This window comes from Pristiophorus japonicus, chromosome 1 (assembly GCF_044704955.1).
Source record: "Pristiophorus japonicus isolate sPriJap1 chromosome 1, sPriJap1.hap1, whole genome shotgun sequence".
NCBI classification, from domain to species: domain Eukaryota; kingdom Metazoa; phylum Chordata; class Chondrichthyes; family Pristiophoridae; genus Pristiophorus; species Pristiophorus japonicus.
Window position 1 is genome coordinate 373,530,729 of NC_091977.1, and position 26,221 is coordinate 373,556,949.

Below are 26,221 nucleotides of genomic sequence, written 5' to 3' on the forward strand. Positions count from 1 at the left end.
AAGTCTGATGGCACTGTCAGCCCTCAGACAGCATTGGCCACATTAAAATTAATCAATCATATTTTTTTCTTCCTCAATATATCTTTCCTTATCCTGCTTGCCATCTGTACATTCTATTTCTGTTAACCCAAATACCCATTTCTGGAGAGGAATCTTTATCTAATATATTCACTTCCACGCTGTTTCTTTTATTTGCTGCGTTATTCTTTGCTTTTCTTTCTATATTGTCTTCTTTCTGCAATGGTAAATGTCTCCCCCGCACCTCCCTTTTTTTTTTTTAAGGACACATGAAAAAATTGAGTATTTTGGTTTCATGTAAAAGCCTCATCTCTCTCCCTGCTGGTGCTCTGTCAAAAGAGCAATCAAACTTGTTTTCACTTTGAATATTCTTTAATGTAAAGGAAGAGTCCATTTCCTCCGTCTGACCAGGTTCTTTATTAGTTACTGGTTTTTCTACATTTTCACTTAATGACAATCCTGACAGATTCCTTTTTACCATTTCCAAATGTTCATTCAAGGGATTATCTGCTAGCTGCAGTTCTCTCACGTGTGTCATTAACAGAAAACAAAATATCTGTTAACTTTTCCTCTATTGCCACGCCATCAGCTGGAACCATCACAGGCTGGACATCAGAGTTTGAATTAATGTCACCGTTATTGAATTTGGTCTCAAGCTATTTTATACAGTTGTTTACTTGGTCACTTGTAATCATTGCTTCATCAATAGATCAGCACTTAGCACCCCATTTCTTTTGCCTACTCTGGCTGTACTTGTATTTTCTAAACTCTTAGCATTTTCCTAGATGCTCTATCACACTGGCACCGTAACTATAGCAACCTCACCCTCGCCATTCACTTTGTCCTCTAAAATCTCATTGCTATTCACTGCTTGAATGATTGGAACCTTTGTTACAGAAATATTGAACTCCCATATTACTTTTTCTTTTGCAAAGATCAGCTTCTAATTTTCATTTGGTCAGTTATGAGATCACCATACCTACCTACATTTATTGAGCACTCACAATGGTAATAACCAGAGGGTTGCTTTTCCTTGCGCATTGAGCAGAGATCAATACGTGTAAACACTTCTGTGCCAAAGACAGCATTTTCATATTCCTTGTAGAGCTCTGGGCAGATTTTTCGAAACCCCTGAAATAGAAAACACAACTAGAAAAACCTTAGCTTCATTATAGATCTATTGTTTAGAATTGGTGTACGAGTTTGTATCAATACACGGGTACCAGAAATTATCTAACATTAACTATTGAATTATTGTTTTTTTTTTAAAAACAATTTAAATGTTAGTTCGACTGTCTTGATAGGCTACATTACTTTCTGAATGCTCGTCACCCCCCATTGATTTGTAGATCTTGGATCAAGTCATCAATATTAGTATGATCTACAGATACTACATTTTAAAATATTAATCTTGCTGAATTTTATTTCTCTCTTTCCGCACTCAACACAGGGAACTGTTCTAGGTTCTAAATATCTTCTGGTACCTCAGCGAAGTGGCCATTCTGTGCAAGTTCTGGATAGTAATGTGTTTAAGTACATATCAGAGCCAGTATACATAGTCTGCTAGTGAAAGCAGAGTTTGATGGAATTTTTTACAATTTTTAAACAAAAAAGCTGGCAAGGCACGGATATCTTCCACATACTAATAAAAAAACATCTACTACTTGACAATAACCTAATGGGACAGACAAGCAAGACAGAAGGCATATCCTCCATTTTGTGTAACAGCATGGGAGATTTACTAGCTTTTAAAAAAATGCATCCTACAAATGCATTCGCCAATCCTAAATTACTGCAAAAGTAAATCAGTGGCTTCTTTGTACAATGTTTTCCATTGTAAAAGAAACACTTGTCTTCAATACCATTTTAATTGCTTTACATGATAATGTCTCACAATGTGCTTGTTAAAATAATTACAAGAAAATGTTTGTGCTTTGGATTGTACTACTTCATAAATACGTGTGTGAATGAAGGCAGGCTGACATAGGGTAGAAATTCCAATAGCCATACATGAGGCTGCATGAGATGGGCTTCTGACCAAATATCTGCGCTGTTGTGTATGCATGCCTGTTCACTGTGTGATGTCTGTAACACTGTCATGTACCCTTGTACTGTACACACCTTACCGGTACACTAGAGGGTGCTATTGTGGAGACCCAGGGGTTGCTTGCACACGGCAAGTAACCCAGTATAAAAAGGAACACACAGCTTGTTGTCAGCACTCAGGAGCTGCTAATAAAGGACTTCAGGTCTGCACAGTTAAAGCACCATATACTGCCTCGTGGAGTCATTACTAAAGGTGCCTACATACACTACATGCGCCATCACTAAAACCGCATATTTCCACCTCCATAACATCGCCTTACTCTGCCCCTACCTCAACACAGCTCATCTACTGCTGAAACCTCATCCATGCCTTTGTTACCTCTGGACTTGACTATTCCAAAGCATTCCAGACCGGCCTCTCACTTCCTAACCTCCGTAAATTTGAATTAATGAAAACTCTGCTGCCCATGTTCTAACTCACACCAAATCCCTATCACCACTGTGCTTGCTGACCTACGACTGGCAACCTAGAATCATAGAATGGTTACAGCACAGAAGGAGACCATTTGGCCCATCGAGTCTGTGCCAGCTCTCTGCAAGAGCACTTCAGCTAGTCCCACTCACCTGCCCTTTCACAGTGGCCCTGCAAATTTTTTTCCTTCAGGTACTTATCCAACTCCCTTTTGAAAGCCATGTTTGAATCTGCCTCCACCACCCTTTCAGGCAGTGCATTCCAGATCCTAACCACTCGCTGTGTAAAAGAGGTTTTCCTCATGTTGCCTTTGGTTCATTTGCCAATCATCTTAAAACTGTGTCCTCTGGTTCTTGACATTTCAGCCAATGGAAACAGTTTCTCTCTGTCTAGACCACTCATGATTTTGAACACTCTTATCAAATCTCCTCTCAACCTTCTCTGCTCCAAGGAGAACAACCCCAGTTTCTCCAGTCTATCCATGTAACTGAAGTCCCTCATCCCTGGAATCATTTTCTTGAATCTTTTCTGCACCTTCTCAAAGGCCTTCGCATCCTTCCAAAAGTGTGGTGCCCAGAATTGGACTCCAGTTGAGGCCGAACTAGTGTTTTATAAAGGTTCATCATAAATTCCTTGCATTTGTACTCTTATGCCTCTATTAATGAAGCCCAGGATCCCGTATGCTTTTTTTAAAACTGCTTTCTCAACCTACCCTGCCACCTTCAATGATTTGTGTACGTATACCCCTAGGTCTCTGTTTATGCATCCACTTTATAATTGTACCCTTTAGTTTATATTGCCTCACCTCATTCTTCCTACCAAAATGGATTACTTCACGCTTTTCTGCGTTAAATTTCATCTGCCACGTATCCGCCCATTTCACCAGCCTGTCTATGTCTTCTTGAAGTCCATCACTATTCTCCTCACTGTTCACTATACTTCTGCATCATCTACAAATTTTGAAATTGTGCCCTGTACACCCACATCCAAGTCGTTAATACACATCAAAAAAAGCAGTGGTCCCAGTACCGACACCACTGTATACCTTCCTGCAGTCCGAAAAACAACCGTTCACCACTACTCACTCTTTCCTATCACTGAGCCAATTTCGTATCCATCCTGCCATTGTTCCTTTTATTCCATGGGCTTCAACTTTGCTGGCAAGCCTATTGTGTGGCACTTTATCAAACACCTTTTGGAAGTCCATACACACCACATCAACTGCATTGTCCTCATTAACCTCATCAAACTTGATCAAGTATGTCAAGGGACATACAGGCTAGGATAAAGAAAAAAGGGAGGCTTATGGCAGATACCAAAGGCTCAATACTGCAGAAACTCGAGTACAGAAAGTGCAGGGGAGCAATTAAAAAGGAAATTAGAAAGCAAAGAGAGAATTAAAAAATGTTGGCAAGTAAAATCAAGGAAAACCCAAAGATATTTTGTAAATACATGAAGAGCAAGAGGATAACTAAAGAAAGAGTGGGGCCTTTTAGAGACTATAAAGGTAATCTGTGTATGGAGGCGGAAGATGTGGTTATAGTCCTTAATGAATTCTTTGCATCTGTTGTCACACGAGAGGGGGACGATGCAGACATTGCAATCAGGGAGGAGGAGTGTGAAATATTAGATGAAATAAACATAGTGAGAGAGGAAGTATTAAGGGCCTTAGCAGCTTTGAAAGTGGCTAAATCCCCAGGCCCAGATGAAATGTATCCCAGGCTGTTAAGAGAAGCAAGAGGGAATAGCAGAGGCTCTGATTATCATTTTCCAATCCTTTCTGGCTACAGGTATGGTGTCAGAGTACTGGAGGACTGCTAACGTTGTACTTTTGTTTAAAAAGGGAGCAAGGATAGACAGAGTAATTACAGGCCAGTCAGTCTAACCTCGGTGGTGAGAAAAGTATTGGAAAAAATTCAACCCAAGTGCATGACCTCTTGGATAAATCTTCATTTAGGAAGACACAGATTAATCAAGGACAGTCAGCATGGATTTGTTAAGGGATGTTTGTGTCTGACTAACTTGATTGTTACCACCTAAAAAAAATTCAATGAGGATCGATGAGGAGAGTGCATTTGATGTAGTGTATATAGATTTTAGCAATGCTTTTGATAAGGTCCCACATGGCAGACTGGTCACAAAAGTAAAAGCCTATGATATCCAGGGCAAAGTGGCAAGTTGGATCCAAAATTGGCTCAGAGGCAGGAAGCAAAGGGTAATGGTTGCTGAGTGTTTTTGTGACTGGAAGGCTGTTTCCAGTGGGGTTCCGCAGGGCTCAGTACTAGGTTTTGTACTTGCTTTTTATGGTATACATCAATGATTTAGACTTGAATGTAGAGGGTATAATTAAGAAGTTTGCAGATGATACTAAAATGGGCTGTGTGGTTGATAATGAAGAAGAAAGCTGTAGACTGCAGGAAGATATCACTTGAACTGGTCAGGTGGGCAGAACAGTGGCAAATGGAATTCAATCCAGAAAAGTGTGAGGTAATGCATTTGGGGATGACTAACAAAGTAAGGAAATACACATTAAATGGTAAGACACAAAGAAGTGTAGAGGAACAAAGGGACCTTGGAGTGCATGTCCACAGATCCCTGAAGGTAGGCCAGGCAGATAAGGTAGTTAAGGCGGCATACGGAATACTTGCCTTTACAAGCCGAGGCATAGAATACAAGAGAAGGGAGGTTATGCTTGAACTGTATAAACCATTAGTTAGGCCACAGCTAGAGTACTGTGTGCAGTTCTGGTCATCACATTACAAGAAAGATGTGATTGCACTAGAGGGGGTACAAAGGAGATTTATAAGGTTGCCTGGACTGGAGAATTTTAGCTATGGAGGAAAGATTGGATAGGCTGGGGTTGTTTTCCTTGGAACAGAGGAGTCTGAGGGGAGACCTTATTGAGGTGTATAAAATAATGCAGGCCTGGATAGAGTGGATAGGAAGGACCTATTTCCCTTAAAGGGGTCAACAACCAGGGGACATAGATTTATAGTAATTGGTAGGAGGTTTAGAGGGGATTTGAGGGGTAATTTCTTCACCCAGAGGGTTGTGGGGGTCTGGAACTCACTGCCTGAAAGGGTGGTAGAGGCAGAAACCCTCAACACATTTAAAAAATACTTGGATGTGCACTTTAAGTGCTATAACCTACAAGGCTATGGACCAAGAGCTGGAAAATGGGATTAGGCTGGATAGTCTTTGTCGGCCAGCGCGGGCACAATGGGCATAATGTCCTCCTTCCATGCTGTAAATTTCTATGAAACTACGTTAGTTAACAGGATTTGCCTTTAACAAATCAGTGCTGGCTTTCCTTAATTAATGGATGCGTCCATTTGTACTGCCAAAATGGCCACCTTATCTCTGATTGGTCCGCTTTGGAGGATAAGGCACACCCTGAATTTTCTGTGGAGTGTAATTGGAACCGACCAGCCCAAGTTCTGACTGACCACGCAAATTGTAACTCGATCCATTTTGACTTCAGAAGCGACGTAGGATCTCCCCAAAAGCCACCTAGTGCCAGCCGAAGTCCCTTACCCCAGCGTAAGTGCTGCCTCCCCCAGCCGAAGTCCCTTACCCCAGCGCAAGTGCTGCCTCCCCCAGCCGAAGTCCTTACCCCAGCGCAAGTGCTGCCTCCCCCAGCTGAAGTCCCTTACCCCAGCGCAAGTGCTGCCTCCCCCAGCTGAAGTCCCTTACCCCAGCGCAAGTGCTGCCTCCCCCAGCTGAAGTCCCTTACCCCAGCGCAAGTGCTGCCTCCCCCAGCTGAAGTCCCTTACCCCAGCGCAAGTGCTGCCTCCCCCAGCTGAAGTCCCTTACCCCAGCGCAAGTGCTGCCTCCCCCAGCTGAAGTTCCTTACCCCAGCGCAAGTGCTGCCTCCCCCAGCTGAAGTCCCTTACCCCAGCGCAAGTGCTGCCTCCCCCAGCCGAAGTCCCTTACCCCAGCGCAAGTGCTGCCTCCCCCAGCCGAAGTCCCTTACTCCAGCGCAAGTGCTGCCTCCCCCAGATGAAGTCCCTTACCCTAGCGCAAGTGCTGCCTCCCCCAGATGAAGTCCTTTACCCCAGCGCAAGTGCTGCCTCCCCCAGCCGAAGTCCCTTACCCTAGCGCAAGTGCTGCCTCCCCCAGCTGAAGTCCCTTACCCTAGCGCAAGTGCATGACCTTACACCCTGCCCTCGCCATAGAGCATTGTGTGCAGATTGTTAACAGATTTATTGGGTATGAAGTGGAATAGTGACAGTGACATGATTTCTGGATTGGAAGAACCTCTCATCCACCCCCACTCCGTGTCCCTCTCTACCGTCCCCCCCATTTCTCTCTCTCTACCTCCCTCCCAGTGTCTCTCACTCTCTACCTCTACCCCCCCGTCTCTCTCTCTCTCTCTCTCTCTCTACCCCGCACCCCCCGTCTCTCTCTCTCTACCCTCCCCACCGTCTCTCTCTCTCTACCCCCGACTCTCTCTCTCTACCCCCACCCCCCACCCCGCGTCTCTCTCTCTCTACCCCCTCCCCCCCGCATCTCTTCCCCCCCCCCCCCTCCCCCGACTCAGCCATGCCCTCTGACTCCATGCGTAGGTCTCCTTTTTGGTCCCTAATCAGCCCCACCCCTCCCCTTACTATTTATATGCCTGTAGAAAATTTTTGAATTTCCTTTTACGTTAACTATTGTCATACTTTCTCTCTGCCCCTCATTTCTTTTTCCACTTCCCCTCTGAACTTTTTATATTCAGCTCGGTTCTCACTTGTATTCTCAACCTGACATCTGTCATACACTCCCTTTGTCTGCTTCATCTTACTCCCTATCACTTTCATCATCCAGGGAGCTCTGGCTTTAGTCGCCCTACCTTACCCCTTCATGGGAATGACCTCGACTGTACCCAAACTATCTCCTCTTTAAAGGCAGCCCATTGTTCGATTACAGTTTCGCCTGCCAATCTTTGACTCCAATTTACCCGGGCCAGATCTGTTCTCATCCCACTGAAATTTACCTTCCTCCAATTAAATATTTTTTACTTTAGATTGCTCCCCTATCTTATTCCACAGCTAATCTAAATCTAATGATACTATGATCACTGTTTCCTCACTGACACTTGCTCCATCTCATTCCCCAGAACCAGATCCAGCATTGCCTCCTTCCTCATTGGGCTTGAAACATTCTGATCAAGAAAGTTCTTCTGAACACACTTCAGAAATTCTTCCCCCTCACTGCCCTTTACACTATTACTATTTCAGTCTATATTAGGATAATTGAAGTCCTCTATTATTACTACTCTATAGTTCTTACACCTCGCTCATTTCCTTGAAAATGTACTCCTCGATATCTTTCCCACTAGTTGGTAGCCCATAGAATACACCTAGTAGTGTAATGGCACCTCTATTATTTCTTGACTAACAAAACAGATTCTGTCCTTGACCCCTCCAGAACATCCTCTCTCTCCAGCACTAACCAATTCTTCTTAACCAATACGGTCACCACAACTGCCTTCTTTCCTTTGCAAATTTCCTGAACACCTTATTTCCAAGAATATTTAGTACCCAATCCTGCCCTTTTTTAAAGCCAGGTCTCCGTTATCGCCACAACATCATATTCCCATGTGACTATTTGCACCTGCCGTGCACCAATTTTATTTACCGTGCTTCGTACATTTGCACACATGCACTGTAAATCTGTCTTCGACCTTCTTGTAGTCTCTTAGTCTGACCCCACCTTTCTCTAGTGCTATCTGTCTTTCCCAATCCTTTGTGCACTTGGTTTCTCCTTTCCAATGCTACATCCTGGTGCCCATCTGCCTGCCAAATTAGTTTAACCCCTCCCCAACAACACTAACAAACACCCCTGTGAGGACATTGGTTCCGGCCCTGTTGAGGTGCCACGCGTCCAGCCTGTATAGATCCCACCTCCCCCAGGATCGGTCCCAATGTCTCATGAATCTGAAGCCCACCTCCTGCACCATCTCTCCAGCCATGCATTCATCTGCTCTTCCTTCTATTTCTATACTCACTCACGAGTGGCCCCGGGAGTAATTCCGAGATTATTAACTTTGAGGTCCTGCTTTTTAATCTCTTTCCTAGCTTCCTAAAATCTGCCTGCAGGAACTCATCCCTCTGTCTATCTATGTTGTTGGTACCGATATGGACCACGACCTCTGGTTGTTCACCCTGCCCCCTCAGAATGTTCTGCAGCCACTCAGTGACATCCTTCACCCTGGCACCAGTGAGGTAACATACCATCCTGGAATCACGTCTTCAGGCTATCGAATCCCCTACCACCACTGCTTTCCTGATCTTCCTCCTCACCCCCTGTACAACTGAGCCACCCGTAGTGCCATGGACTTGGCTCTGGCTGTACGCCCCAGAGGAAACATCGCCCTCGCTGGTTGGAGAGCAAGGTACACTCAGGGGACTCCCGCACTATCTGCCTGGTCCTCCTTTTCTATCTGATGGTCACCCATTCCCTCTCTGCCTGCACACTTACATTGTGGGGTGTCCACCTCCTGAAATGCACTATCCACATAGCTCTCAGCCTCACAGATGCAGCGCAGTGATGACAGTTGCAACCTGGAGCTTGAGCTCTTCCAGCTGACGACACTTCCTGCACGCATGGTTGTTCAGAACACTGGAAGCATCCTGGAGTTTCCATGTGGCACAAGATTTGCATTCCATGGTACTGAGGTGCCCTGCCATACCTCTACATAATAGATTATTAACTAACAACAGAAATAAACTCAAGACTTAAAAAATAACAATTACCAGCTACTCACTAATTTAGTACTCCCCTTACTGCTCCACCTAGTGAACTACAGTGGTAATGCAACTGCTGATGTATATAATAAAAGGATGAGAAGGTCACATGACAAGTTCCTCTGGAGCCATTTTGTAGTATGTGTGTGTTTGTAATGTTGTAAAGAATACATCACATTGGCAAATGAGGATGGCATTTCTAGATTCCCGAGCTGAAATTTAGTTTGGTGGATGATTCCCCCAAATAAGAGAGAGACCTTGAGAGGTTCGTTGTTTTACAGCACGGCTAAAAATCCAAGGTAAATTTCAAGAACACTTGTTGACATTGCCAGAGTCCAGATGGCCATGCCTATGAGAATAATAGGGCACTTCAGTGAGTTCCATCGCGACCAATGTGGAGCGGCTAGAAATGTGTTCCATCGCAAATAGTATTGTCGAAGTCCCCGATGATGAAAACCGTAACCGGGTGGTGTTAGAAAGAAAATTGGCTATTTTTCTTGAATAAAGCAGGCCCGAGATGTATTAAACCCTGAAAAATGTGCTTGTTCCCTTCAAGCCAAAGGACACCAGCACTACAATCCTGAGACCCTGAAAATTGTTGAAAGTTATTGTTTTGGAATACATAATCAATTAACTGATGAGATTAGCAATGAGTACATTGTAGCTTTAAAGAAACTATCTATTCACTGTCATTTCGGAAACTTTCAGGACCGAGCATTGTGTGGCCACTTTGTTTGTGGGATGAAAAATGAAGCAATAAGAAAATTATTGACAACTCCTAATTTGATTTTTGATTTAGCTTGTCAGACAGCTATGTTGATGGATATGGCTGACCAATACTTAAGAATTTCGTGCCAATTCCAGTCATCAGATAACCGAGGTGAATCACCTGCAGCTGCAAGGTAAAAAGCAGTTGGGCCCCAAGGCCTCAGTAACTGGTCAGGGTAACAGTAAAGTGAAGTTGTGCTATCAGTGCCCAGGACAACACATTGCTCAAAGCTGTCCAGGCAGAGTGTTTATTCGGCAAGAAAACTGGGCATCTTGCGAAGGCATGCCGACTGAAGAGTAATCAGATGTTCAATGCGAGAAGTAGAAATCGGCAGACACTACATAGCATTGAAAAGCAACAGGACGAGGAAGTTCTGGAGATACACATCATCAGGAGCACGAAGGCAACCTAACAATGTTTCGCAAAGTATCGTCATCCAAGTAGATGTTGCAGGAACCAGGATATCCATGGAAATTGACACTGGTGCATCCGTGAGCATAGTACCGGAACCGCTATATCTCGACAAGTTGAGTGATTTTCCACTGGAGAAGTCGAAGATAGAACTGCGAGGCTACTCAGGAGAGCAAATTCCTGAGGTAGAACATATCACCATACTGGTGAAATACAAGGATCAGTTTCAGAGCTTGCCTCTCTTAGTAGTGGCCTTAATAGGTTAAAATTGGTTGGGATCACTGAAGCTGGATTGGAATGAGATTTTCAGTGTTAGAGAGATTTTCAAACAAGGATGATTTCATCAAGCTGTATCCAAAGGTGTTCCGTGAAACAGGCAATCCTTCAAGGCGAGTATCAGAGTACAGAACGACGCTAGACCAGTTTACTGCAAGCCACGTCCCGTACCATACGCACTCAAAGAAGAAAGTTGAGCAAGAACTCAAAAGACTAGAAACTGAGGACATTATTCCTAAGATAGACCTATGTAATTGGGCTACACCCATTGTTGTTGTACCCAAGTTAGATGGTAAGGTAAAGTTGTGTAGTGATTATAAAGTAACTGTAAACCAAGTTTTAGAGGGTAATCTACCAAATACATTGCCAAATGCAGAAGATTTGTTCACAACACTGACAGGTGGTCAGATCTTCTCAAAGTTAGATCTCACAAATGCCTACATACAACTTTAACTCGATGAGAAGTCCAAGTCATGCTTGACTATAAATACTCATCGAGGCCTATATCAATTTAATAGGCTACCACTTGGAGTGTCTTCCACCCCTGCCATATTCCAAGGGATGAAGCACCAGATTTTGAAAGGCATTGAAGGGGTAGTATGTTATTTAGATACTCCTGTGCTTTCTCCATCCACCACCTGTTCTTTAGATCCTGGGTTTTTTTGTTGGACCTCAGCCTTGAGCCGTCTGTAATGCTGCTTTGCTGCTCCAGAGTTGGATTGTTGCTTAAGGCTCAGAAATGCTCTGCGCTTGCGATCTTTTACCTCTTGGATCTCCTGATCATTCTCATCAAACCAGTCCTGGTGTTTCCTGATTGAGTGACCGAGCGTCTCTTTGCAGGCACTGGTTATGGAGGCCTGGAGGGCAGACCAAGCACTGTGGGCATTCTGTGTCTCAGGGTCATCAAAGCACGCCAAGTTAGCTGCGAGGCGCTGACTGTATAGGGCTCTCTTAACTGGGTCATTAAGTGCCCCGGCATTGACTTTTTTGTGGCATTGCTTCTGCTGTCCCCTCCGCTTTGCGGCTATGTTGATGTCAATGATGGATCAGATTAGATGATGGTCCGTCTAGCAGTCGTCAGCTCTTGTCATGGCGCGAGTGATGTGCACATCCTTGCAATCCCTGGCTCGGACAATGACATAGTCGAGCAGGTGCCAGTATTTGGAGCGAGGGTGTTGCCACGATGCCTTGTATTTGTCCCTCTGTCGGAACAAGGTGTTGATGAGAAGTTCATCTTCTAGACATTTTGTCAGGAGTAGGGTACCGCTGGAGTTGGCTTTCCCTACTCCCTCTCTCGCCTCCCCAGAGGGCAGTGTCTTTGCCGACCCTGGTGTTGAAGTCACCAAGGAGGATCAGTTTGTCGTCCGTGGGGACGCAGGACAGGGATTTTGAGAGGTTGGAGTAAAAACCCTCTTTGGCCTCATCTGTTGCATCGAGTGTTGGGGTGTACACACTGATGACTGTGGCACATTGATTCCAGGATAAGGTGAGTTGAAGAGTCATGAAGTGTTCGTTAACCCTGGCAGGGGGAGTCTTTGAGGCAGTCGACCAGCTCATTTTTGATGGCGAAGCCGGTGTTCTTCCTCTGGTTTCCCTTTCCAGAAGGTGTAACCTCCACCTTGTTCCTTGAGCTGGCCTTCCCCTGCCCACCAGGTCTCGCTAAGGGTGGCGATGTCGATATCAAAGCATCTAAGTTCCAAGGCAACTATGGCAGTGCGGTGTTCTGGCCTGTCGCTGTTTGAGGTGAATGGAGAAAGCACAGGAGATACAGCAGCAGGTCGACAGCCATGATGTGCGAGGATTCTTCATCACAGTCAAGGCCACCTATGGTCCAAACACCCAAGGCCCCACCCCACTGCTGGCCAAGAACAGGGAAACACTCATCAAGGACAATGAGGCAGTCAGAGCCCGCTGGAAGGAGCACTTTGAAGATCTCCTCAATCGAGACTCTGTCTTTGACCAGAGTGTTCTCGATTCCATCCCGCAGCATACTACCCACCACCACCTCAGCAAAACCCCAACACTGCACAAGGTAGAAAAAGCCATAAGACAGTTTAAAAACAACAAGGCTACGGGAGCGGATGGAATCCCTGCTGAGGCACTGAAGTATGGCGGAGAGGCACTGTTGGCATGAATGTATGACCTCATCTCTTTCATCTGGAGGGAGGAGAGCATGCCGGGAGATCTTAGAGATGCAGTGATTGTGACCATCTTTAAAAAAAGGAGACAAGTCCGACTGCAGCAATTACAGAGGAATCTCCGTGTTATCAGCCACTGGAAAAGTTGTCGCTAGAGTCCTCCTCAACTGTCTTCTCCCTGTAGCTGAGGAGCTCCTCCCGGAGTCACAGTGTGGATTTCATCCCCTATGGGACACAACGGACATGATTTTTGCAGCGCGACAGCTACAGGAAAAATGCAGGGAACAGCACCAGCCCTTATACATGGACACCTTCAATCTTACAAAGGCCTTTGACACTGTCAACCGTGAGGGTCTATGGAGCGTCCTCCTCCGTTTTGGATGCCCCAAAGGTTCGTCATCATCCTCCGCCTGCTCCACGACAACATGCAGGCCGTGATCCTTACCAACGGATCCATCACAGACCCAATCCACATCCTGACCGGGGTCAAACAGGGCTGCGTCATCGCCCCAACCCTCTTCTCAATCTTCCTCGCCGCCATGCTCCACCTCACAGTCGACAAGTTCCCCGCTGGAGTGGAACTAAACTACAGAACCAGTGGCAACCTGTTCAACCTGCGTCGTCTCCAGACCAGGTCCAAGACCACCCCAACCTCTGTCGACGAGCTACAGTACACGGACGACGCCTGCGTCTGCGCACATACAGAGGCTGAACTCCAGGACACAGTCGACGTATTTACTGAGGCGTACGAAAGCATGGGCCTTACGCTAAACATCCGTAAGCCAAAGGTCCTCCACCAGCCTGTCCCCGCCACACAGCACTGCCCCCCCAGTCATCAAGATCTATGGCGTGGCCCTGGACAACGTGGACCATTTCCCATACACCGGGTGCCTCTTATCAATTAGAACAGACATTGACGACGAGATACAGCACCACCTCCAGTGTGCCAGTGCAGCCATCGGCCACCTGAGGAAAAGTGTGTTGGAAGACCAGGCCCTCAAAACTGCCACCAAGCTCATGGTCTACAGGGCTCTAGTAATACCCGCCCTCCTGTATGGCTCAGAGACGGGGACCATGTACAGTAGACACCTCAAGTCGCTGGTGAAATACCAACAATGTCTCCACAAGATCCTACAAATTCCCTGGGAGGACAGACACACCAACATCAACATCCCCAGTATTGAAGCACTGACCATACTTGATCAACTCCACTGGGCAGGCGACATTGTTCGCATGTCTAACACAAGATTCCCAAAGCAAGTGTGCTACTCGGAACTCCTTCATGGCAAACGAGCCAAAGGTGGGCAGAGGAAACGCTATAAGGACACCCTCAAAGCCTCCCTGATAAAGTGCAACATCCCCACTGACACCTGAGAGTCCCTGGCCAAAGACCGCCCCAAGTGGAGGATGTGCATCCGGGAGGGCACTGAGCACCTCGAGTCTCATCACCGAGAGCATGCAGAAACCAAGCACAGGCAGCGGAAAGAGTGTACGGCAAACCTGTCCCAACCACCCTTTCCCTCAACCACTATCTGTCCCACCTGTGACAGAGACTGTGGTTCTTGTATTGGACTGCTCAGCCACCTAAGAACTCATTTTAAGAGTGGAAACAAGTCTTCCTCGATTCCGAGGGACTGCCTATGATGATGATGATGATGATGACCTATTCATTTCAGCACCAAACAGGCAAATCTTAATAATGTATTGAATGAAGTGCTCAAATGTCTAGAGAAGCACAGAGTACGAGTGACTGCACACAAGTGTGAGTTATTTCAAAACTCAGTGGAGTACTTAGGGCACAGAATAAAGAAAGATGGTTTATATCCAACCAAGGGAAAGCTGGATGTAATCAGAAATGCACCCATTCCCAAAAATGTCACTGAACTTCGATCATTTTTGGGTCTTTTGAACTATTATGAGAAGTTCCTACTAAATATGGCTACAGTGTTACATCCACTGAATGAGCTGTTGAAAAAACAGGTCCATTGGAAGTGGTCAGAAGAATGCGACACAGCATTCAAAGAGTGTAAAAGCCAGTTGGTAGAGAGTACCATGTTAGTTTATTATGACGTATCCTAAGGAGATCAAGCCATTATGGGACGCCTCTACGTGTGGAGTTGGGGCAGTGATCTCTCATGTACCAGTTAGTGGGGAGGAGAGACCAATTACTTTTGCTTCATGCACTCAGTGCCAGTGAGCGCAATTATGCGCAGAACGGAAGAGAAGCTTTTTGGGGTCAAGAAGCTCCACAATACTTGTATGGTCATAAGTTTATCATCGTTACTGACCATAAGCTCCTGACAGCAATCCTCCATCCAAAGTCCCCAGTTCCAACCTTAGCTGTAGCCCGAATGCAGAGATGGACTTTGATTTTGTCAGCGTATATGTATAACATTGAGTACAGATGATCATGTGATCACAGTAATGCTGATGTTATGTCCAGGTTGCAATCCCCATCACAAAGGTACACCCACAATAGGGAAAAAGTGTTCTATTTTTCATACATTGAACTGCCAGTCACAGCTGAAAAGATTGGTTGGGCAACCAAACGTGACCCAGTTATGTCAAAGGTGTATGATTACATAGCAAATGGCTGCCCAAACCAGGTATCAGAGAAAGATATCCATCCATATTTTGTTCATAGGAATGAATTATCAGTGGATAAAGATTATATCATGTGGGGTGCAAGATTAGTTATTCCAAATATGTTCAGGTTCAAATGGTTAGGAGATCTTCATGACCAGTACCTGGGAATATGCTTGACCAGGAGTTTTGCATGCAGTTACTTATGGTGGCCAGGTTTAGATAAAGATATAGAGTACATCGTCAGTCAATGTACAACATGTCAATTGGTAAGTAAGAAACCACCATCAGTACCATTACAGCCATGGAAATGGCCTCCCGGAGTGTTGCAAAGGTTACATATACATTTTGCTGAGCTAGAAGGACAACAATTGTTCATTGTGATTGATAGCTATTCGAAGTGGATAGAGATGTTTCCAATACGGAAAATAACAAGTTAAACATTAAGACAATTTGCGAAGATTGTTTTCTTCATATGGCCTCCCAGAAGAAAGTGTCTGATAATGGGCCGCAATTTTGTTCAGAAGAATTTGCAGAGTTCATGAGCAGAAATGGTATGAAACATACCAAAGTTCCTCCATACCACCCTGCTTCAAATGATGCAAGAGAGCACACAGTACAAATTGTAAAACGTGCTCTGGATCCAAATCGAAAGAAACGGCAGTTGTCGTTGGATCACAAATTGGCAAATTTTCTTATTACTTATCATAATATTTCTCATACAACTACTAGTAGAACACCAACAGAGTTGTTTCTCAAACAACACCCACGAACCAGATTCTCGTTGTTAAAGCCTAACTTGGCACAGTCAGAAGAGAAATAATTTAGCCAGAAAGAGAATCATGATAGAGTAAGAGAGAGAAGTATGAAATTGAATCAGAAGGTTAGAGTGAAGAACCATCACCATAAATGGTTAAAGTGGTTACCAGGAAGAGTAGTGAAGATGTTTGATCATGGACAGGTTAGGTTTGTTCACATTGATCATATTTTACCTACTGATGTGGAATGATTTGAAAGTGGAATGATTCGATTATTTCTGATGAATGAGATAGTCTTGGTACAAGAAGAGTACCAGTAACAAATCCTGCATCAGATGTACAAGTCCAAGAGAATGTCAGAATTTAAATCTGAGTCCGAGTCAGGCAGACAAAAAGTCTGAAGTTGTAGCGAGTCCAAATGTAAATCAAGGGTTGCCCTTGGAGAAAAACTCTCCTCAGGCTCAGCGTAGAGTGAGTCTAAGTTCGACACCAAGTTTGGAAAGTTCTGTTCAAGAGCAAAGGTATCCTCTTTGAAACCGAAAACAAGTGGTTAAGTTTAATTTGCAAATATTGCAGAATAAGTTCATATCTTTTGTTGTGTATAACCATGCAAGTGATGTATGATGATTATTTGGTTATGATTACTTTTTCATTGAGAGAAGTGCAATATAGACCTCCGCCTAGTGGACTGCGGCTCCACCTAGTGGACTAATGATGTAATGCTGCTGATGTATATAATAAAAGGATCACATGACAAGTTCCTTCAGAGCCATTTTGTGTGTATGTTTGTGATATCGTAAAGAATATATCATACCAATTTGTTTGTTTTCTCTTCAGCTCCTTTCCTTGTGCTGACTTAACTTAACTCACTCCCTGACACTCGCAGTCGGGCCTACCTTTATCTCTGGCCACTCTCTTCTCCTTCCCCCTCTGCTTCGAATTCCCACTCTTTCGAATTTCCCAATTTAGCACTCTGTCTGGAAGCACTGTTTGTGATCACCCTGTACAACCCACTCATTGAAGGAGATTGAACGAGAAGGAGGCAGTGTCACTCAATCTGACACTTTTCATGTGGTGAGTTACCATGCACAAGTGGGCTGCAGCCAGGCCAGGGGGAAAAGGGTAGCTCCCCAGAGGGCGGGTCTGTGCATGAGTTCTGCTGCACAGGGCTCAGATGATGACCTCAATGGGGTGGCCTTCAGAAGAAAGGTAATGGGCATGCACACAAAAATGCTTGATGCAATGGCAAACCTGCCAGAGAGCCTCTCGTCAGTTTCAAGGAGCATGAAGGAGTCCAGCTCGAACATTGCATGGGCACTGCCATTCCACCAGTGCCCTTGCTGCTGCCGGTCAGCCAGCCAGCCCAAATTGCTGCCACCCATGCCGAGGTGGTGCAGTCTACAGCCAGTCATTCTAGGAATAGAGCTGCTCGAGGTCGTCTTGCAAGGCCATCTGCAGTTTCACCCATGAAGTCAGCAGCCTTCCACCAACCATGCTGCAGCTATTGGGGTAGCATTTCGTAGGAGCATGAGAGTAGGAAAAGGAACATGAAAGACAGACACAAAGGGAATGCACAAGGGTAATTAGTCGACCTTGTGTAGTATTGGAAATTTCTAAATGATGTTTGTAATGTTTGTTTTGTGGTGGCTCTCATTTCAGCTTTGTGCCCAAAGCTTTGATGTTCTGTGACAGAGGGATGGTAAGGTGGGGAAATGGTGAGTAATGGGGATCTAGGTTTTCATTCATTGGAACCGGATTCTAAGGAGGTGCTCATTGACAGCCAGTCCGCAATGGGGATCTGCTGTCTGCCTCCTCCCTTCCCTCATCCTCCTCTTCCTGAGGTGGTCCTGGAACCTGTGGTGGCAAGGGCAGCTCCCTCATGATGGACAAGTTGTGGAGGATGCAGTAGACCACCACGAAATGAAACACTCTCTACAGCGTGTACTGGAGGACTCCTCCCAAACGGTTAAGGTAGTGGAACCATTGCTTCCGAACCCCAATGGTCTGCTTGATGAGGTTCTTGATGGCAGCAGGGCTCATTATATGAATGCTGGTCATGGGCTGCAGAGTGGCATCGTCAGCCAGATGTAGAGCAGATAGCCCTAGTCTCCGAGCTGCCACCCTCATGGGTTTGACGTGGTGGCTGGAAGATTGCAGGCATATCATGACAGCTGCCAGAATACCGGGCATTCACCATCATGATGTGCTGGGCATGGTTGCACACCAAATGCAGATTAATTGAGCGGCAGTGTTTGTGGTTGCGATACATCTCAGGATTGAAATGTATCGCAGCCGTAAAGGCTACCACTCACTTAACGGTGCAATTGGTGTGCAAAACCACATGGGTACAGTCGATGTGACCTGCACCATGGCAAAGCCCAATGTCCTGGCAAAGCCACATGTGCACTCCTCCTGCTTCTCTGTGCAGAGAGAAAACGATGCGGTCCCTTCTCCTGGAGCAGAACCTCTGTGACCTCTCAGATGCAGCAATGGACAGTGAACTGGGAGATATTCACTTTATCTCCTGCATCAGACTGGAAGGATTCGGTGGCAAACAAATTGAGGGCCAAGGTCAAATTGAGGGCCACTGGCAGCACCGTAGTCACCCTGTTCAGAGGGTGCAGATCTGGTCCCAAGAGGAGTTCTTTTGTCACTTCCTTGGTGAAGCAGAGCCTCCTAATACACTGCTCCTGGCTTACATGCAGGTAGAAGTACTCCATGAAGACCCCAGTTAAGTAAGGCTTTCGGCTGAAAGCTATCCTGACCACCCTCCTCCTTCCTCTGTGAGCAGCTTATCCTCCTCTTTGCTGTCTCTGCGACATCTCTGTGTCATACTCCAACTCTAAGGGGACTGCAAGTAGAGCTCCCATGACTGGGAGCAGGTGGTGTGAGCAGAACCCTTTAAATCAGAAACATAGAAAATAGGTGCAGGAGTAGGCCATTCGGCCCTTCGAGCCTGCACCACCATTCAATAAGATCATGGCTAATCATTCCTTCAGTACCCCATTCCTGCTTTCTCGCCATACCCCTTGATCCCTTTAGACATAAGGGCCATATCTAACTCTCTCTTGAATATATCCAATGAACTGGCATCAACAACTCTCTGCGGTAGGGAATTCCACAGGTTAACAACTCTCTGACTGAAGAAGTTTCTCCTTATCTCAGTTCTAAATGGCCTACCCCTTACCCTTAGACTGTGTCCTCTGGTTCTGGACTTCCCCAACATCGGGAACATTCTTCCTGCATCTAACCTGTCCAGTCCCATCAGAATTTTATATGTTTCCATGAGATCCCCTCTCATCCTTCTAAACTCCAGTGAATAAAGGCCCTGTCAATCCAGTCTCTCCTCATATGTCAGTCCTGTCATCCCGGGAATCAGTCTGGTGAACCTTCGCTGCACTCCCTCAATAGCATGAACGTCCTTCCTCAGATTAGGAGACCAAAACTGAACACAATATTCCAGGTGAGGCCTCACCAAGGCCCTGTACAACTGCAGTAAGACTTCCCTGCTCCTATACTCAAATCCCCTAGCTATGAAGGCCAACATATCATTTGCCTTCTTCACCGCCTGCTGTACCTCCATGCCAACTTTCAATGACTGATGTACCATGACACCTAGGTCTCGTTGCACCTCCCATTTTCCTAATCTTCTGCCATTTTGTCCCCAAAGTGGATAACCTCACATTTATCCACATTATACTGCATCTGCCATGCATTTGCCCATTCACCTAACCTGTCCAAGTCACCCTGCAGCCTCTTAGCATCCTCCTCACAGCTCACACCGTCACCTAGTTTAGTGTCATCTGCAAACTTGCCGATATTACACTCAATTCCTTCATCAAAATCATTAATGTATATTATAAATAGCTGGGGTCCCAGCACTGAGCCCTGCGGCACTCCACGAGTCACTGCCTGCCATTCTGAAAAGGACCTGTTTATTCCGACTCTGCTTTCTGTCTGCCAACCAGTTCTCTATCCATGTCAGTACATTACCCCCAATACCACGTGCTTTAATTTTGCACACCAATCTCGTGTGGGACTTTGTCAAAAGCCTTTTGAAAGTCCAAATACACCACATCCACTGGTTCTCCCTTGTCCACTCTACCAGTTACATCCTCAAACAATTCGAGAAGATTTGTCAAGCATGATTTCCCTTTCATAAATCAATGCTGACTTGGACTGATCCTGTCACTGCTTTCCAAATGCGCTGCTATTTCATGTTTAATAACTGATTCGAACATTTTCTCCACTACTGATGTAAGGCTGACCGGTCTATAATTCCCCATTTTCTCTCTCCCTCCTTTTAAAAAAAGTGGTATTACATTAGCTACCCTCCAGTCCATAGGAACTGATCCAGAGTCGATAGGCTGTTGGAAAATGATCACCAATGCATCCACTATTTCTCAGGCCACTTCCTTAAGTACTCTGAACATAAGAACATAAGAATTAGGAACAGGAGTAGGCCATCTAGCCCCTCGAGCCTGCTCCACCATTCAACAAGGTTATGGCTGATCTGGCCGTGGACTCAGCTCCACTTACCCGCCCGCGCCCAGTTACCCTTAATTCCCTTATTGGTTAAAAATCTATCTGTGATTTGAATACATTCAATGAGCTAGCCTCAACTGCTTCCTTGGGCAGAGAATTCCACAGATTCACAATCCTCTGGGACAAGAAATTCCTTCTCAACTCGTTTTTAAATTGGCTCCCCCGTATTTTGAGGCTGTGCCCCCTAGTTCTATTCTCCCCGACCAGTGGAAACAACCTCTCTGCCTCTAACTTGTCTATCCCTTTCATTATTTTAAATGTTTCTATAAGATCCCCCCTCATCCTTCTGAACTCCAACGAGTAAAGACCCAGTCTACTCAATCTATCATCATAAGGTAACCCCCTCATCTCCGGAATCAGCCTAGTGAATCGTCTCTGTACCCCCTCCAAAGCTAGTATATCCTTCCTTAAGTAAGGTGACCAAAACTGCACGCAGTACTCCAGGTGCGGCCTCACCAATACCCTATACAGTTGCAGCAGGACCTCCCTGCTTTTGTACTCCATCTCTCACAATGAAGGCCAACATTCCATTCGCCTTCCTGATTACCTGCTGCACCTGCAAACTAACTTTTTGAGATTCATGCATTAGGACCCCCAGGTCCCTCTGCACCACAGCATGTTGTAATTTCTCCCCATTCAAATAATATTCCCTTTTACTGTTTTTTTTCCAAGGTGGATCACCTCACACTTTCCAACATTGTATTGCATCTGCCAAACCTTAGCCCATTCGCTAAATCGCTTTGCAGCCTCTCTGTGCCCTCTACACAACCCGCTTTCCCACTAATCTTTGTGTCATCTGCAAATTTTGTTACACTACACTCTGTCCCCTCTTCCAGGTCATCTATATATATTGTGAACAGTTGTGGTCCCAGCACCGATCCCTGTGGCACACCACTAACCACCGATTTCCAACCCGAAAAAGGACCCGTTTATCCCGACTCTCTGCTTTCTGTTAGCCAGCCAATTCTCTATCCATGCTATTCCATTTCATCTGACTCCGCGTACCTTTATCTTCTGCAGTAACCTTTTGTGTGGCACCTTATCGAATGCCTTTTGGAAATCTAAATACACCACATCCATCAGTACACCTCTATCCACCATGCTCGTTATATCCTCAAAAGAATTCCAGAAAATTAGTTAAACATGATTTCCCCTTCATGAATCCATGTTGCGTCTGCTTGATTGCACTATTCCTATCTAGATGTCCCGCTATTTCTTCCTTAATGATAGCTTCAAGCATTTTCCCCACTACAGATGTTAAACTAACCGGCCTATAGTTACCTGCCTTTTGTCTGCCCCCTTTTTTAAACAGAGGCGTTACATTAGCTGCTTTCCAATTCACTGGTACCTCCCAAGAGTCCAGAGAATTTTAGTAGATTATAACGACTGCATCTGCTATAACTTCCGCCATCTCTTAAGGACCAGGGAACTTGTCTACCTCGAGTCCCATTAGCCTGTCCAGCACTACCCCACTAGTGATAGTGATTGTCTCAAGGTCCTCCCTTCCTACATTCCTGTGACCAGCAATTTTTGGCATGGTTTTTGTGTCTTCCACTGTGAAGACCGAAGCAAAATAATTGTTTAAGGTCTCAGCCATTTCCACATTTCCCATTATTAAATCCCCATTCTCATCTTCTAAGGGACCAACATTTACTTTAGTCACTCTTTTCCGTTTTATATATCTGTAAAAGCTTTTACTATCTGTTTTTATGTTTTGCGCAAGTTTACTTTCGTAATCTATCTTTCCTTTCTTTATTGCTTTCTTAGTCATTCTTTGCTGTCGTTTAAAATTCTCCCAATCTTCTAGTTTCCCACTAACCTTGGCCACCTTATACGCATTGGTTTTTAATTTGATACTCTCCTTTATTTCCTTGGTTATCCACGGCTGGTTATCCCTTCTCTTACCACCCTTCTTTTTCACTGGAATATATTTTTGTTGAGCACTATGAAAGAGCTTCTTAAAAGTCCTCCACTGTTCCTCAATTGTGCCACCGTTTAGTCTGTGTTCCCAGTCTACTTTAGCCAACTCTGTCCTCATCCCACTGTCGTCGCCTTTGTTTAAGCATAGTACACTCGTTTGAGACACTACTTCCTCACCCTCAATCTGTATTACAAATTCAACCATATTGTGATCACTCATTCCGAGAGGATCTTTTATTAGGAGATCGTTTATTATTCCTGTCTCATTACACAGGACCAGATCTAAGATAGCTTGCTCATTTGTAGGTTCTGTAACATACTGTTCTAAGAAACAGTCCCGTATGCATATTATGAATTCCTCCTCCAGGCTACCCCGTGCGATTTGATTTGACCAATCGATATGTAGGTTAAAATCCCCCATGATTACTACCGTTCCTTTTTCACATGCCTCCATTATTCGCTTGATTATTGCCCGCCCCACCGTGAAGTTATTATTTGGGGGCCTATAAACTACGCCGACCAGTGACTTTTTCCCCTTACTATCTCTAATCTCCACCCACAATGATTCAACATTTTGTTCATTAGAGACAATATCGTCTCTCACAACTGCCCTATCATCCTTTATTAACAGAGCTACCCCACCTCCTTTCCCTTCTTGTCTATCTTTTCGAATTGTCAGATACCCCTGTATGTTTAATTCCCAGTCTTGGCCACCCTGCAACCACGTTTCTGTAATGGCCACCAAATCATACCCATTTGTAATGATTTGTGCCGTCAACTCATTTACTTTATTTCAAATGCTGCATGCGTTTAGGTAGAGTGTTTTAATACTAGTTTTTAAACCATGATTTTTAGTTTTGACCCCTCCTGCAGCCCCTTTATATTTATACATATTGTCCCTTCCTATCACCTTGTGGTTTACACTTACCCCAGTGCTACTCTGCTCTGTTGCCTCGTGCCTTTTGCATTCTTTCTTGGGATCCTGTTCATCTGAGCTCTCACCCATTCTAACTAGCTCAGAGCCCTCTCCTGTGTTCCGAATATTCCTTGCATTGAGCTTTCATGCTTGCCTTTTTATTGCACTTTGACCCTTTAGAATTTTGCTGTACAGTGGCCCTTTTTGCTTTTTGCCTTGGGTTTCTCTGCCCTCCACTTTTACTCATCTCCTTTCTGTCCTTTGCTTTTGTCTCCTTTTTGTTTCCCTCTGTCTCCCTGCATTGGTTCCCATCCCTCTGCGATATTAGTTTAACTCCTCCCCAACAGCACGAGCAAACACTCCCCCTAGGACATTGGTTCCGGTCCTGCCTAGGTGCAAACCGTCCGGTTTATACTGGTCCCACCTCCCCCAGAACCGGTTCCAATGCCCCAGGAATTTGAATCGCTCCCTGCTGCACCACGGCTCAAGCCACATATTCATCTGAGCTATCCCACGATTCCTACTCTGACTCACATGTGGCACTGGTAGCAATCCCGAGATTACTACTTTTGAGGTCCTACTTTTTAATTTAGCTCTTAACTCCTTAAATTCGTCTCGTAGGACCTCCTCCCATTTTTTTACCTATATCGTTGGTACCAATGTGCGCCACGACAACTGGCTGTTCACCCTCCCTTTTCAGAATGTCCTTTCACCCGCTCCGAGACATCCTTGACCCTTGCACCAGGGAGGCAACATACCATCCTGGATTCTCGGTTGCGGCCGCAGAAACGCTTATCTATTCCCCTTACAATCGAATCCCCTATCACTATCGCTCTCCCACTCTTTTTCCTGCCCTCCTGTGCAGCAGAGCCAGCCACGGTGCCATGAACTTGGCTGCTGCTGCCCTCCCCTGATGAGTCATCCCCCTCAATAGTACTCAAAACTCTGGGATGCAGACTATTAGGCCCCGGGGATTTATCAGCCTTCAATCCCATCAATTTCCCTAACACAATTTCCCGCCTAATAAGGATTTCCTTCAGTTCCTTCTTCTCACTAGACCCTCGGTCCCCTAGTATTTCCGGAAGATTATTTGTGTCTTCCTTCGTGAAGACAGAACCAAAGTATTTGTTCAACAAGTCTGCCATTTCTTTGTTCCCCATTATAAGTTCACCTGAATCTGACTGCAAGGGACCTACATTTGTCTTCACTAATCTTTTTCTCTTCACATATCTATAGAAGCTTTTGCAGTCAGTTTTTATGTTCCTAGCAAGCTTCCTCTCATACTCTATTTTCCCCTTCCTAATTAAACCCTTTGTCCTCCTCTGCTGAAATTTAAATTTCTCCCAGTCCTCAAGTTTGCTGTTTTTTCTGGCCAATTTATATACCTCTTCCTTGGATTTAACACTATCCTTAATTTCCCTTGTTAGCCACGGTTGAGCCACCTTCCCCATTTTATTTTTACTCCAGACAGGGATGTACAATTGTTGAAGTTCATCCATGTGATCTTTAAAGGTTTGCCATTGCCTATCCGCCGTCAACCCTTTAAGTATCAGTCGCCAGTCTATACTAGCCAATTCATGTTTCATACCATCGAAGTTACTTTTCCTTAAATTCAGGACCCTAGTCTCTGAATTAACTGTGTCACTCTGCATCTTAAAGAATTCTACCATATTATTGTCACTCTTCCCCAAGGGGCCTCACACAACAAGATTGCTAATTAGTCCTTTCTCATTACACATCACTCAGTCTAGAATGGCCAGACCTCCAGTTGGTTCCTCGACATATTGGTCTAGAAAACCATCCCTAATACACTCCAGGAAATCCTCCTCCACCATATTGCTACCAGCTTGGTTAGCCCAATCTATATGTAGATTAAAGTCGCCCATGATAACTGCTGTACCTTTGAGGTTGGGAACATGCATCCCTAATTTCTTGTTTGATGCTGTCCCCAACCTCACTACTACAGTTTGGTGGTCTGTACACAACTCCCACTAGTGTTTTCTGCCCTTTGGTATTCCGCAGCTCCACCCATACAGATTCCACATCATCCAAGCTAATGTCCTTCCTTACTATTGCGTTAATTTCCTCTTTAACCAGTAACGCTATCCCACCTCATTTTCCTTTCTGTCTATCCTTCCTGAATGTTGAATACCCCTGGATGTTGAGTTCCCAGCCTTGGTCACCCTGGAGCCATGTCTCTGTGATGCCAATTATATCATATTCATTAATTGCTGCCTGTGCAGTTAATTCGTCCACCTTATTATGAATACTCCTCACATTGAGGCACAGAGCCTTCAGGATTGTCTTTTTAATACACTTTGCCCCTTTAGAATTTTGCTGTAATGTGGCCCTTTTTGATTTTTGCCTTGGGTTTCTCTGCCCTCCACTTTCACTTTTCTTCTTTTTATCTTTTGCTTCTGCCCCCACTCTACTTCCCACGTCTTCCTGCGTAGATTTCCATCCCCCTGCCATATTAGTTTAAACTCTCCTCAACAGCACTAGCAAACACTCTCCCTAGGACATTGGTTCCGGTCCTGCCCAGGTGCAGACCGTCTGGTTTGTACTGGTCCCGCCTCCCCCAGAACCGGCTCCAATGTCCCAGGAATTTGAATCCCTCCCTTCTGCACCACTCCTCAAG